Source organism: Spermophilus citellus, assembly GCF_964194105.1.
Source record: "Spermophilus citellus genome assembly, chromosome: 13".
Taxonomy (NCBI): Eukaryota; Metazoa; Chordata; class Mammalia; order Rodentia; family Sciuridae; genus Spermophilus; species Spermophilus citellus.
This window is the reverse complement of record NC_138193.1, coordinates 115,374,981-115,387,956: the sequence shown is the minus strand read 5'-3', so window position 1 is coordinate 115,387,956 and position 12,976 is coordinate 115,374,981.

Here is a 12,976-nt window from a genome sequence, read left to right as displayed (position 1 = left end):
GTGGAGGTCCCACCAGGAGACCAGGCACCCCACCCCCAGGAGTAAGGACACCAGAGTGTGAGGTCCCACCAGGAGACCAGGCAGCCCCACCCCCAGGAGGAGGGACACCAGAGTGTGGAGGTCCCACCAGGAGACCAGGCAGCCCCACCCCAGGAGTAAGGACACCAGAGTGTGGAGGTCCCACCAGGAGACCAGGCAGCCCCACCCCAGGAGTAAGGACACCAGAGTATGGAGGTCCCACCAGGAGACCAGGCAGCCCCACCCCCAGGAGTAAGGACACCAGAGTGTGGAGGTCCCACCAGGAGTCCAGGCAGTCCCACCCCCAGGAGTAAGGACACCAGAGTGTGGAGGTCCCACCAGGAGACCAGGCAGCCCCACCCCCAGGAGTAAGGACACCAGAGTGTGGAGGTCCCACCAGGAGACCAGGCAGCCCCACCCCCAGGAGTAAGGACACCAGAGTGTGGAGGTCCCACCAGGAGACCAGGCAGCCCCACCCCCAGGAGTAAGGACACCAGAGTGTGGAGGTCCCACCAGGAGACCAGGCAGCCCCACCCCCAGGAGTAAGGACACCAGAGTGTGGAGGTCCCACCAGGAGACCAGGCAGCCCCACCCCCAGGAGTAAGGACACCAGAGTGTGGAGGTCCCACCAGGAGACCAGGCAGCCCCACCCCAGGAGTAAGGACACCAGAGTGTGAGGTCCCACCAGGAGACCAGGCAGTCCCACCCCCAGGAGTAAGGACACCAGAGTGTGGAGGTCCCACCAGGAGACCAGGCAGCCCCACCCCCAGGAGTAAGGACACCAGAGTGTGGAGGTCACACCAGGAGACCAGGCAGCCCCACCCCCAGGAGTAAGGACACCAGAGTGTGGAGGTCCCACCAGGAGACCAGGCAGCCCCACCCCCAGGAGTAAGGACACCAGAGTGTGGAGGTCCCACCAGGAGTCCAGGCAGCCCCACCCCAGGAGTAAGGACACCAGAGTGTGGAGGTCCCACCAGGAGACCAGGCAGCCCCACCCCCAGGAGTAAGGACACCAGAGTGTGGAGGTCCCACCAGGAGACCAGGCAGCCCCACCCCCAGGAGTAAGGACACCAGAGTGTGGAGGTCCCACCAGGAGACCAGGCAGCCCCACCCCAGGAGGAGGGACACCAGAGTGTGGAGGTCCCACCAGGAGACCAGGGAGCCCCACCCCCAGGAGTAAGGACACCAGAGTGTGGAGGTCACACCAGGAGACCAGGCAGCCCCACCCCCAGGAGTAAGGACACCAGAGTGTGGAGGTCCCACCAGGAGACCAGGCAGCCCCACCCCCAGGAGTAAGGACACCAGAGTGTGGAGGTCCCACCAGGAGACCAGGCAGCCCCACCCCCAGGAGTAAGGACACCAGAGTGTGGAGGTCACACCAGGAGACCAGGCAGCCCCACCCCCAGGAGTAAGGACACCAGAGTGTGAGGTCCCACCAGGAGACCAGGCAGCCCCACCCCCAGGAGTAAGGACACCAGAGTGTGGAGGTCCCACCAGGAGACCAGGCAGCCCCACCCCCAGGAGTAAGGACACCAGAGTGTGGAGGTCCCACCAGGAGACCAGGCAGCCCCACCCCCAGGAGTAAGGACACCAGAGTGTGGAGGTCCCACCAGGAGACCAGGCAGCCCCACCCCCAGGAGTAAGGACACCAGAGTGTGGAGGTCCCACCAGGAGACCAGGCAGCCCCACCCCAGGAGGAGGGACACCAGAGTGTGGAGGTCCCACCAGGAGACCAGGCAGCCCCACCCCCAGGAGTAAGGACACCAGAGTGTGGAGGTCCCACCAGGAGACCAGGCAGCCCCACCCCCAGGAGGAGGGACACCAGAGTGTGAGGTCCCACCAGGAGACCAGGCAGCCCCACCCCCAGGAGTAAGGACACCAGAGTGTGGAGGTCCCACCAGGAGACCAGGCAGCCCACCCCCAGGAGGAGGGACACCAGAGTGTGGAGGTCCCACCAGGAGACCAGGCAGCCCCACCCCCAGGAGTAAGGACACCAGAGTGTGGAGGTCCCACCAGGAGACCAGGCAGCCCCACCCCAGGAGTAAGGACACCAGAGTGTGGAGGTCCCACCAGGAGACCAGGCACACCACCCCCAGGAGTAAGGACACCAGAGTGTGAGGTCCCACCAGGAGACCAGGCAGCCCCACCCCCAGGAGTAAGGACACCAGAGTGTGGAGGTCCCACCAGGAGACCAGGCAGCCCCACCCCCAGGAGGAGGGACACCAGAGTGTGGAGGTCCCACCAGGAGACCAGGCAGCCCCACCCCAGGAGGAGGGACACCAGAGTGTGGAGGTCCCACCAGGAGACCAGGCAGCCCCACCCCCAGGAGTAAGGACACCAGAGTGTGGAGGTCACACCAGGAGACCAGGCAGCCCCACCCCCAGGAGGAGGGACACCAGAGTGTGGAGGTCCCACCAGGAGACCAGGCAGCCCCACCCCCAGGAGGAGGGACACCAGAGTGTGGAGGTCCCACCAGGAGACCAGGCAGCCCCACCCCCAGGAGTAAGGACACCAGAGTGTGGAGGTCCCACCAGGAGACCAGGCAGCCCCACCCCCAGAAGGAGGGACACCAGAGTGTGGAGGTCCCACCAGGAGACCAGGCAGCCCCACCCCCAGGAGTAAGGACACCAGAGTGTGGAGGTCCCACCAGGAGACCAGGCAGCCCCACCCCCAGGAGGAGGGACACCAGAGTGTGGAGGTCCCACCAGGAGACCAGGCAGCCCCACCCCCAGGAGTAAGGACACCAGAGTGTGGAGGTCCCACCAGGAGACCAGGCAGCCCCACCCCCAGGAGTAAGGACACCAGAGTGTGGAGGTCCCACCAGGAGACCAGGCAGTCCCACCCCCAGGAGTAAGGACACCAGAGTGTGGAGGTCCCACCAGGAGACCAGGCAGCCCCACCCCCAGGAGGAGGGACACCAGAGTGTGGAGGTCCCACCAGGAGACCAGGCAGCCCCACCCCCAGGAGTAAGGACACCAGAGTGTGGAGGTCCCACCAGGAGACCAGGCAGCCCCACCCCCAGGAGTAAGGACACCAGAGTGTGGAGGTCCCACCAGGAGACCAGGCAGCCCCACCCCCAGGAGTAAGGACACCAGAGTGTGGAGGTCCCACCAGGAGACCAGGCAGCCCCACCCCCAGGAGTAAGGACACCAGAGTGTGGAGGTCCCACCAGGAGACCAGGCAGCCCCACCCCCAGGAGGAGGGACACCAGAGTGTGGAGGTCCCACCAGGAGACCAGGCAGCCCCACCCCAGGAGTAAGGACACCAGAGTGTGGAGGTCCCACCAGGAGACCAGGCAGCCCCACCCCCAGGAGTAAGGACACCAGAGTGTGAGGTCCCACCAGGAGACCAGGCAGCCCCACCCCCAGGAGTAAGGACACCAGAGTATGGAGGTCCCACCAGGAGACCAGGCAGCCCCACCCCCAGGAGTAAGGACACCAGAGTATGGAGGTCCCACCAGGAGACCAGGCAGCCCCACCCCCAGGAGTAAGGACACCAGAGTGTGGAGGTCCCACCAGGAGACCAGGCAGCCCCACCCCCAGGAGTAAGGACACCAGAGTATGGAGGTCCCACCAGGAGACCATGCAGCCCCACCCCCAGGAGGAGGGACACCAGAGTGTGAGGTCCCACCAGGAGACCAGGCAGCCCCACCCCCAGGAGGAGGGACACCAGAGTGTGGAGGTCCCACCAGGAGACCAGGCAGCCCACCCCCAGGAGGAGGGACACCAGAGTGTGGAGGTCCCACCAGGAGACCAGGCACCCCACCCCCAGGAGTAAGGACACCAGAGTGTGGAGGTCCCACCAGGAGACCAGGAAGCCCCACCCCCAGGAGTAAGGACACCAGAGTGTGGAGGTCCCACCAGGAGACCAGGCAGCCCCAACCCCCAGGAGGAGGGACACCAGAGTGTGGAGGTCCCACCAGGAGACCAGGCAGCCCCACCCCCAGGAGTAAGGACACCAGAGTGTGGAGGTCCCACCAGGAGACCAGGAAGCCCCACCCCCAGGAGTAAGGACACCAGAGTGTGGAGGTCCCACCAGGAGACCAGGCAGTCCCACCCCCAGGAGTAAGGACACCAGAGTGTGGAGGTCCCACCAGGAGTCCAGGCAGTCCCACCCCCAGGAGTAAGGACACCAGAGTGTGCAGGTCCCACCAGGAGACCAGGCAGCCCCACCCCCAGGAGTAAGGACACCAGAGTGTGCAGGTCCCACCAGGAGACCAGGCAGCCCCACCCCCAGGAGTAAGGACACCAGAGTGTGGAGGTCCCACCAGGAGACCAGGCAGCCCCACCCCCAGGAGGAGGGACACCAGAGTGTGGAGGTCCCACCAGGAGACCAGGCAGCCCCACCCCAGGAGTAAGGACACCAGAGTGTGGAGGTCCCACCAGGAGACCAGGCAGCCCCACCCCCAGGAGTAAGGACACCAGAGTGTGAGGTCCCACCAGGAGACCAGGCAGCCCCACCCCCAGGAGTAAGGACACCAGAGTATGGAGGTCCCACCAGGAGACCAGGCAGCCCCACCCCCAGGAGTAAGGACACCAGAGTGTGGAGGTCCCACCAGGAGACCAGGCAGCCCCACCCCCAGGAGTAAGGACACCAGAGTGTGGAGGTCCCACCAGGAGACCAGGCAGCCCCACCCCCAGGAGTAAGGACACCAGAGTGTGGAGGTCCCACCAGGAGACCAGGCAGCCCCACCCCCGGGAGTAAGGACACCAGAGTGTGGAGGTCCCACCAGGAGACCAGGCAGCCCCACCCCCAGGAGGAGGGACACCAGAGTGTGGAGGTCCCACCAGGAGACCAGGCAGCCCCACCCCAGGAGTAAGGACACCAGAGTGTGGAGGTCCCACCAGGAGACCAGGCAGCCCCACCCCCAGGAGTAAGGACACCAGAGTGTGAGGTCCCACCAGGAGACCAGGCAGCCCCACCCCCAGGAGTAAGGACACCAGAGTATGGAGGTCCCACCAGGAGACCAGGCAGCCCCACCCCCAGGAGTAAGGACACCAGAGTGTGGAGGTCCCACCAGGAGACCAGGCAGCCCCACCCCCAGGAGTAAGGACACCAGAGTGTGGAGGTCCCACCAGGAGACCAGGCAGCCCCACCCCCAGGAGTAAGGACACCAGAGTGTGGAGGTCCCACCAGGAGACCAGGCAGCCCCACCCCCAGGAGGAGGGACACCAGAGTGGTGGAGGTCCCACCAGGAGACCAGGCAGCCCCACCCCAGGAGTAAGGACACCAGAGTGTGGAGGTCCCACCAGGAGACCAGGCAGCCCCACCCCCAGGAGGAGGGACACCAGAGTGTGGAGGTGCCACCAGGAGACCAGGCAGCCACCCCCAGGAGTAAGGACACCAGAGTGTGGAGGTCCCACCAGGAGACCAGGCAGCCCCACCCCCAGGAGTAAGGACACCCAGAGTGTGGAGGTCCCACCAGGAGACCAGGCAGCCCACCCCCAGGAGTAAGGACACCAGAGTGTGGAGGTCCCACCAGGAGACCAGGCAGCCCCACCCCCAGGAGGAGGGACACCAGAGTGTGGAGGTCCCACCAGGAGACCAGGCAGCCCCACCCCCAGGAGTAAGGACACCAGAGTGTGGAGGTCCCACCAGGAGACCAGGCAGCCCCACCCCCAGGAGTAAGGACACCAGAGTGTGGAGGTCCCACCAGGAGTCCAGGCAGCCCCCACCCCCAGGAGGAGGGACACCAGAGTGTGAGGTCCCACCAGGAGACCAGGCAGCCCCACCCCCAGGAGTAAGGACACCAGAGTGTGAGGTCCCACCAGGAGACCAGGCAGCCCCACCCCAGGAGGAGGGACACCAGAGTGTGGAGGTCCCACCAGGAGACCAGGCAGCCCCACCCCCAGGAGTAAGGACACCAGAGTGTGGAGGTCCCACCAGGAGACCAGGCAGCCCCACCCCCAGGAGGAGGGACACCAGAGTGTGGAGGTCCCACCAGGAGACCAGGCAGTCCCACCCCCAGGAGTAAGGACACCAGAGTGTGGAGGTCCCACCAGGAGACCAGGCAGCCCCCACCCCCAGGAGTAAGGACACCAGAGTGTGGAGGTCCCACCAGGAGACCAGGCAGCCCCACCCCCAGGAGGAGGGACACCAGAGTGTGGAGGTCCCACCAGGAGACCAGGCAGCCCCACCCCCAGGAGTAAGGACACCAGAGTGTGGAGGTCCCACCAGGAGACCAGGGAGCCCCACCCCCAGGAGTAAGGACACCAGAGTGTGGAGGTCCCACCAGGAGACCAGGCAGCCCCACCCCCAGGAGGAGGGACACCAGAGTGTGGAGGTCCCACCGGGACCAGGCAGCCCCACCCCCAGGAGAGGGACACCAGAGTGTGAGGTCCCACCAGGAGACCAGGCAGCCCCACCCCCAGCAGTAAGGACACCAGAGTGTGGAGGTCCCACCAGGAGACCAGGCAGCCCCACCCCCAGGAGTAAGGACACCAGAGTGTGGAGGTCCCACCAGGAGTCCAGGCAGCCCCACCCCCAGGAGGAGGGACACCAGAGTGTGAGGTCCCACCAGGAGACCAGGCAGCCCCACCCCCAGGAGTAAGGACACCAGAGTGTGGAGGTCCCACCAGGAGACCAGGAAGCCCCACCCCCAGGAGGAGGGACACCAGAGTGTGGAGGTCCCACCAGGAGACCAGGCAGCCCCACCCCCAGGAGGAGGGACACCAGAGTGTGAGGTCCCACCAGGAGACCAGGCAGCCCCACCCCCAGGAGTAAGGACACCAGAGTGTGGAGGTCACACCAGGAGACCAGGAAGCCTCACCCCCAGGAGTAAGGACACCAGAGTGTGGAGGTCCCACCAGGAGACCAGGCAGCCCCACCCCCAGGAGTAAGGACACCAGAGTGTGGAGGTCCCACCAGGAGACCAGGCAGCCCCACCCCCAGGAGTAAGGACACCAGAGTGTGGAGGTCCCACCAGGAGACCAGGCAGCCCCACCCCCAGGAGGAGGGACACCAGAGTGTGGAGGTCCCACCAGGAGACCAGGCAGCCCCACCCCCAGGAGTAAGGACACCAGAGTGTGGAGGTCCCACCAGGAGACCAGGAAGCCCCACCCCCAGGAGGAGGGACACCAGAGTGTGGAGGTCCCACCAGGAGACCAGGCAGCCCCACCCCCAGGAGTAAGGACACCAGAGTGTGGAGGTCCCACCAGGAGTCCAGGCAGCCCCACCCCCAGGAGTAAGGACACCAGAGTGTGGAGGTCCCACCAGGAGACCAGGCAGCCCCACCCCCAGGAGGAGGGACACCAGAGTGTGGAGGTCCCACCAGGAGACCAGGCAGCCCCACCCCCAGGAGGAGGGACACCAGAGTGTGGAGGTCCCACCAGGAGACCAGGCAGCCCCACCCCCAGGAGTAAGGACACCAGAGTGTGGAGGTCCCACCAGGAGACCAGGCAGCCCACCCCCAGGAGGAGGGACACCAGAGTGTGGAGGTCCCACCAGGAGACCAGGCAGCCCCACCCCCAGGAGTAAGGACACCAGAGTGTGGAGGTCCCACCAGGAGACCAGGCAGTCCCACCCCCAGGAGGAGGGACACCAGAGTGTGGAGGTCCCACCAGGAGACCAGGCAGCCCCACCCCCAGGAGGAGGGACACCAGAGTGTGGAGGTCCCACCAGGAGACCAGGCAGCCCCACCCCCAGGAGTAAGGACACCAGAGTGTGGAGGTCCCACCAGGAGACCAGGCAGTCCCACCCCCAGGAGGAGGGACACCAGAGTGTGGAGGTCCCACCAGGAGACCAGGCAGCCCCACCCCCAGGAGTAAGGACACCAGAGTGTGGAGGTCCCACCAGGAGACCAGGCAGCCCCACCCCCAGGAGTAAGGACACCAGAGTGTGGAGGTCCCACCAGGAGACCAGGCAGCCCCACCCCCAGGAGTAAGGACACCAGAGTGTGGAGGTCCCACCAGGAGACCAGGCAGTCCCACCCCCAGGAGGAGGGACACCAGAGTGTGGAGGTCCCACCAGGAGACCAGGCAGCCCCACCCCCAGGAGGAGGGACACCAGAGTGTGGAGGTCCCACCAGGAGACCAGGCAGCCCCACCCCCAGGAGTAAGGACACCAGAGTGTGGAGGTCACACCAGGAGACCAGGCAGCCCCACCCCCAGGAGGAGGGACACCAGAGTGTGGAGGTCCCACCAGGAGACCAGGCAGCCCCACCCCCAGGAGGAGGGACACCAGAGTGTGGAGGTCCCACCAGGAGACCAGGCAGCCCCACCCCCAGGAGGAGGGACACCAGAGTGTGGAGGTCCCACCAGGAGACCAGGCAGCCCACCCCAGGAGTAAGGACACCAGAGTGTGGAGGTCCCACCAGGAGACCAGGCAGCCCCACCCCCAGGAGTAAGGACACCAGAGTGTGGAGGTCCCACCAGGAGACCAGGCAGCCCCACCCCCAGGAGTAAGGACACCAGAGTGTGGAGGTCCCACCAGGAGACCAGGCAGCCCCACCCCCAGGAGGAGGGACACCAGAGTGTGGAGGTCCCACCAGGAGACCAGGAAGCCCCACCCCCAGGAGTAAGGACACCAGAGTGTGGAGGTCCCACCAGGAGACCAGGCAGCCCCACCCCCAGGAGTAAGGACACCAGAGTGTGGAGGTCCCACCAGGAGACCAGGCAGCCCCACCCCCAGGAGGAGGGACACCAGAGTGTGGAGGTCCCACCAGGAGACCAGGCAGCCCCACCCCCAGGAGGAGGGACACCAGAGTGTGGAGGTCCCACCAGGAGACCAGGCAGCCCCACCCCCAGGAGTAAGGACACCAGAGTGTGGAGGTCCCACCAGGAGACCAGGCAGCCCCACCCCCAGGAGTAAAGACACCAGAGTGTGGAGGTCCCACCAGGAGACCAGGCAGCCCCACCCCCAGGAGTAAGGACACCAGAGTGTGGAGGTCCCACCAGGAGACCAGGAAGCCCCACCCCCAGGAGGAGGGACACCAGAGTGTGGAGGTCCCACCAGGAGACCAGGCAGCCCCACCCCCAGGAGTAAGGACACCAGAGTGTGGAGGTCCCACCAGGAGACCAGGCAGCCCCACCCCCAGGAGTAAGGACACCAGAGTGTGGAGGTCCCACCAGGAGACCAGGCAGCCCCACCCCAGGAGTAAGGACACCAGAGTGTGGAGGTCCCACCAGGAGACCAGGCAGCCCCACCCCCAGGAGTAAGGACACCAGAGTGTGGAGGTCCCACCAGGAGACCAGGCAGCCCCACCCCCAGGAGTAAGGACACCAGAGTGTGGAGGTCCCACCAGGAGACCAGGAAGCCCCACCCCCAGGAGGAGGGACACCAGAGTGTGGAGGTCCCACCAGGAGACCAGGCAGCCCCACCCCCAGGAGTAAGGACACCAGAGTGTGGAGGTCCCACCAGGAGTCCAGGCAGTCCCACCCCCAGGAGTAAGGACACCAGAGTGTGGAGGTCCCACCAGGAGTCCAGGCAGCCCCACCCCCAGGAGTAAGGACACCAGAGTGTGGAGGTCACACCAGGAGACCAGGCAGCCCCACCTCCAGGAGTAAGGACACCAGAGTGTGGAGGTCACACCAGGAGACCAGGCAGCCCCACCCCCAGGAGTAAGGACACCAGAGTGTGGAGGTCCCACCAGGAGACCAGGCAGTCCCACCCCCAGGAGTAAGGACACCAGAGTGTGGAGGTCCCACCAGGAGTCCAGGCAGTCCCACCCCCAGGAGTAAGGACACCAGAGTGTGGAGGTCCCACCAGGAGTCCAGGCAGCCCCACCCCCAGGAGTAAGGACACCAGAGTGTGGAGGTCACACCAGGAGACCAGGCAGCCCCACCTCCAGGAGTAAGGACACCAGAGTGTGGAGGTCACACCAGGAGACCAGGCAGCCCCACCCCCAGGAGTAAGGACACCAGAGTGTGGAGGTCCCACCAGGAGTCCAGGCAGCCCCACCCCCAGGAGGAGGGACACCAGGGTGTGGTCTCCTGGCCATGGTGTCCCAGGAGGACAGTGCTCTGAGAGTATTGTGGTTGCAGTGTCTGGAGCAGTCAGTGGAGTAAAGACAAGGAGGGGCGGCTGTCTGGTGACCCTCCTAGCAGCCACAGTGAGCAGGAGAGGACACTGATGGGCGGGAGGCCACCAGTGTTCCAGGTGCAAGAGCCCAGGTGAGGGCACAGCAGCCTGGACCTGGCTGGACCTCCACCCGAGAAGCTCAAGCATCATTTCCAGCAGAAGAGGCAGAGGTCAGAGGCCACAGGCCACTGCATAGGGACCTGCGTGCCAGAGGGCAGGTGTGTGGAGGACAGGTGGTCCAGCCAGTGGCTGTCTAGCAGGGCTCCCAGGGGAAGGTCAGGCAGGGTGGGCCACTTTCCTGCAGCTGCAAGTCCACCCACCCAAGGCCAGCTTCCCCAACCCAGCCTCCCAGGGAGATGGCGCTTTCCCCTGGGCAGGCTTGGGGCCACCACCCACTCCTGGTTCCCAAAAGATCCCATCCACAGCCCACCAGCTTTATCCCAGTGTCACCGTCCTCCCACGTCCTCCTCACAGGGCACCCCTCTACTGAGCTCTTCCTCTTCCACTTTCAGAGGCAGAAGGTCAAAACATGGGAAGAGAAGGGAACTTTCCCATCAGGCTCTCCAGAGAGCAGGGCCTGACCTGCCCCGGGCCCGGCCCGGAGCCCGCTCTCTGTGAGCCTCTCTCCCCCTGCAAAACGGATATTGCAGCTCCTGGCGGAGAGACGCGTGGAAACCGATGAACCAGTGTCCACAGAAGCAGCTGCCACGCAAATCCCTGGAGCCTTTCCCAGACCCTTCCCACTAGAACCTCAGCAGGTGATGGAGGAGGCACTCGCTTGGCTGGTCTTCCAGGACACCACCCCCACAGCTGCCACCTCCTAATGCAGGTCAGGACACGATGGTGACAGAGGCATAAGCTGCCCCAAAGTCACACGTGCACTGACCTCGGCCACGAAGGGCACAGCTGAGACCAGGTCATGAGTAACAGGCTCTGAGCAGTCCAAAGAGAACCAAGCAGTGGAGAGGTGCTCAGGGCTCCTCCTCACCCCCGGCTCCAGGGTCCTGCCACGCACACATAGGCCCACCCAGCAGATGGGGTAAGCTCACATGCACCCCAGTGACAAGATGGATAGACCCAGAGCACAGGAAATAACAGGCAGGAGAAAGGTGGGAGCGGGAAGAGCCGCAGGGGTAGGGGAGGTGACCCTCTGCACCCTGCAGAGAAGGATCCAGCCCATGAACACAGAGAGCTCCCAGGCTCACACCACAACCCAGGAGGCTGACCTTGACCTTGGACAGCAGACAGCAGTGATGCTTCTCACGCTCTGTGTGAGGAGACAGGGACATGAATACTCAGATGTGGCCTGGTTTAGTGAATATGTGTGCAATCAAGGGGCCAACACGCACCCGGGAGGAGAGAGCGCGGGTGGTCTGGAACTGGTGGGCACAGCTTGCCATGCTTCCTCTGTCGCTCTGCCCTGGGCCTGCAGTCCTGGAAGGAGACTGGAACTCGACCAGGGCCTGGGGCAGGAGTCCTGGTTCTTCCAGAAACGGCTTCATAGCCGTGGCCAAGATGTGCCTTTCTGGGCCTCAGTGTCCTCATTTATAAAAGGTACAGGCAAGACTCCTTGGAGTGCTGATTCCTGAATGGTGAATCATTGAGCTACTATCCGTGAATATATTTTTCGTCGCATAAACTGACTTGCAAAGGTGAGCCATATAGCTGTACAAAGAAAGGCACCCCACTGCCCACTCAGGCAGATGACGACTAGTACTGGTAAGTACCCAGGGCCGAAGCAGCTGACTCCACATCTTCTCTCCCCCGACTCCCCCCACCGCATGCCATGATTCTATTAAATGCATGCATAATTAACCTGGTATTTCAACAGCCTGCTCCCTCCGTGAAATACAGGGGCATTATCATGATATATTGTGAGATTCTGCTGATTTGAGGTTGTAGGTATGTAATTAGCTCGTGTCACTCTGCATAGTTACCTGAGAGTAAATGCCAACATTCATTACGGTGTAGAAGGAAACATAAAAATGATAAGAGGAAAACAAAGTCCCCAATTCAGGCACAATAAGAAGCTAATTGCAGAATATCACTTATTTTAGATAGTCGGGTAAGTGAACACTCTGAAAACAGAACCGCGTGTGCAGGCATGGCAGTCAGCGTGTCCCTGGAGACCATCCGGAGCTCGAGTCTGCACAAGGCGAAATCGAGAGCCGAGGCTGTGGGCCCCTCCCTGGCCCAAGGTTGGTGGGCACCATGGCTGGAGAGCAGCGGTGGCTGACCACAGGTGCTGCTGTCCAAGCGCGGCCTTCTGAGCCAGCTCAGGTGTGTGTGCGATTCCCACCTTGCAGCCAGGAAGAGCCAGGGGTGGAGGGAGGCGAGTGCTGGCCCAAGGAGGCCCAGCCACACAGTCAGAGCAGGGAGAGTCCTCAGACTCTCGGTCAGCGCCCTTTCTAACCCATCTGAGAAAGGAGTGTCCCTGCCCCCAGGTCACCATGCTGTCCCCACTCTGCAGAGGAGGGAATCGTCTCACAGAGAGTCTGTCCCAGTCCCAGGTCTCCCAGCAGCTTGCCAGCGCCCCCCGTCCAGCCCAAATCTGTCAGGTGTGAAACCTGGGCAACCCACATGCCCCGGGAACAACCCTGGGCCCCACCACAGGTTGGCCAGCTGATTCTGGACAGCCATGACATCCACCTCAACCCAGACAGCCCGACACGCTAACGCCACGAGGGCGAGCTTCACAGAGGCCCCACCCTGCACGGGGCGCACAGGGCTCACACGTCCTGAACACACACAGCCATGTCAGTGTTGGGAGGCGTCTGGAGTTCCTGTCCCAACAGAAAAGCAGGGCTCTGAAAGGCTGTGTGCCTGGAGGCACAAACGGAGGACACTGGATGTGGAATCACTGTGAAGGGCCTACCCTGGGGAGACGGTGACGTGGGATCACTGTGAAGGGCGTACCCTGGAGAGACCGTGACGTGGGATA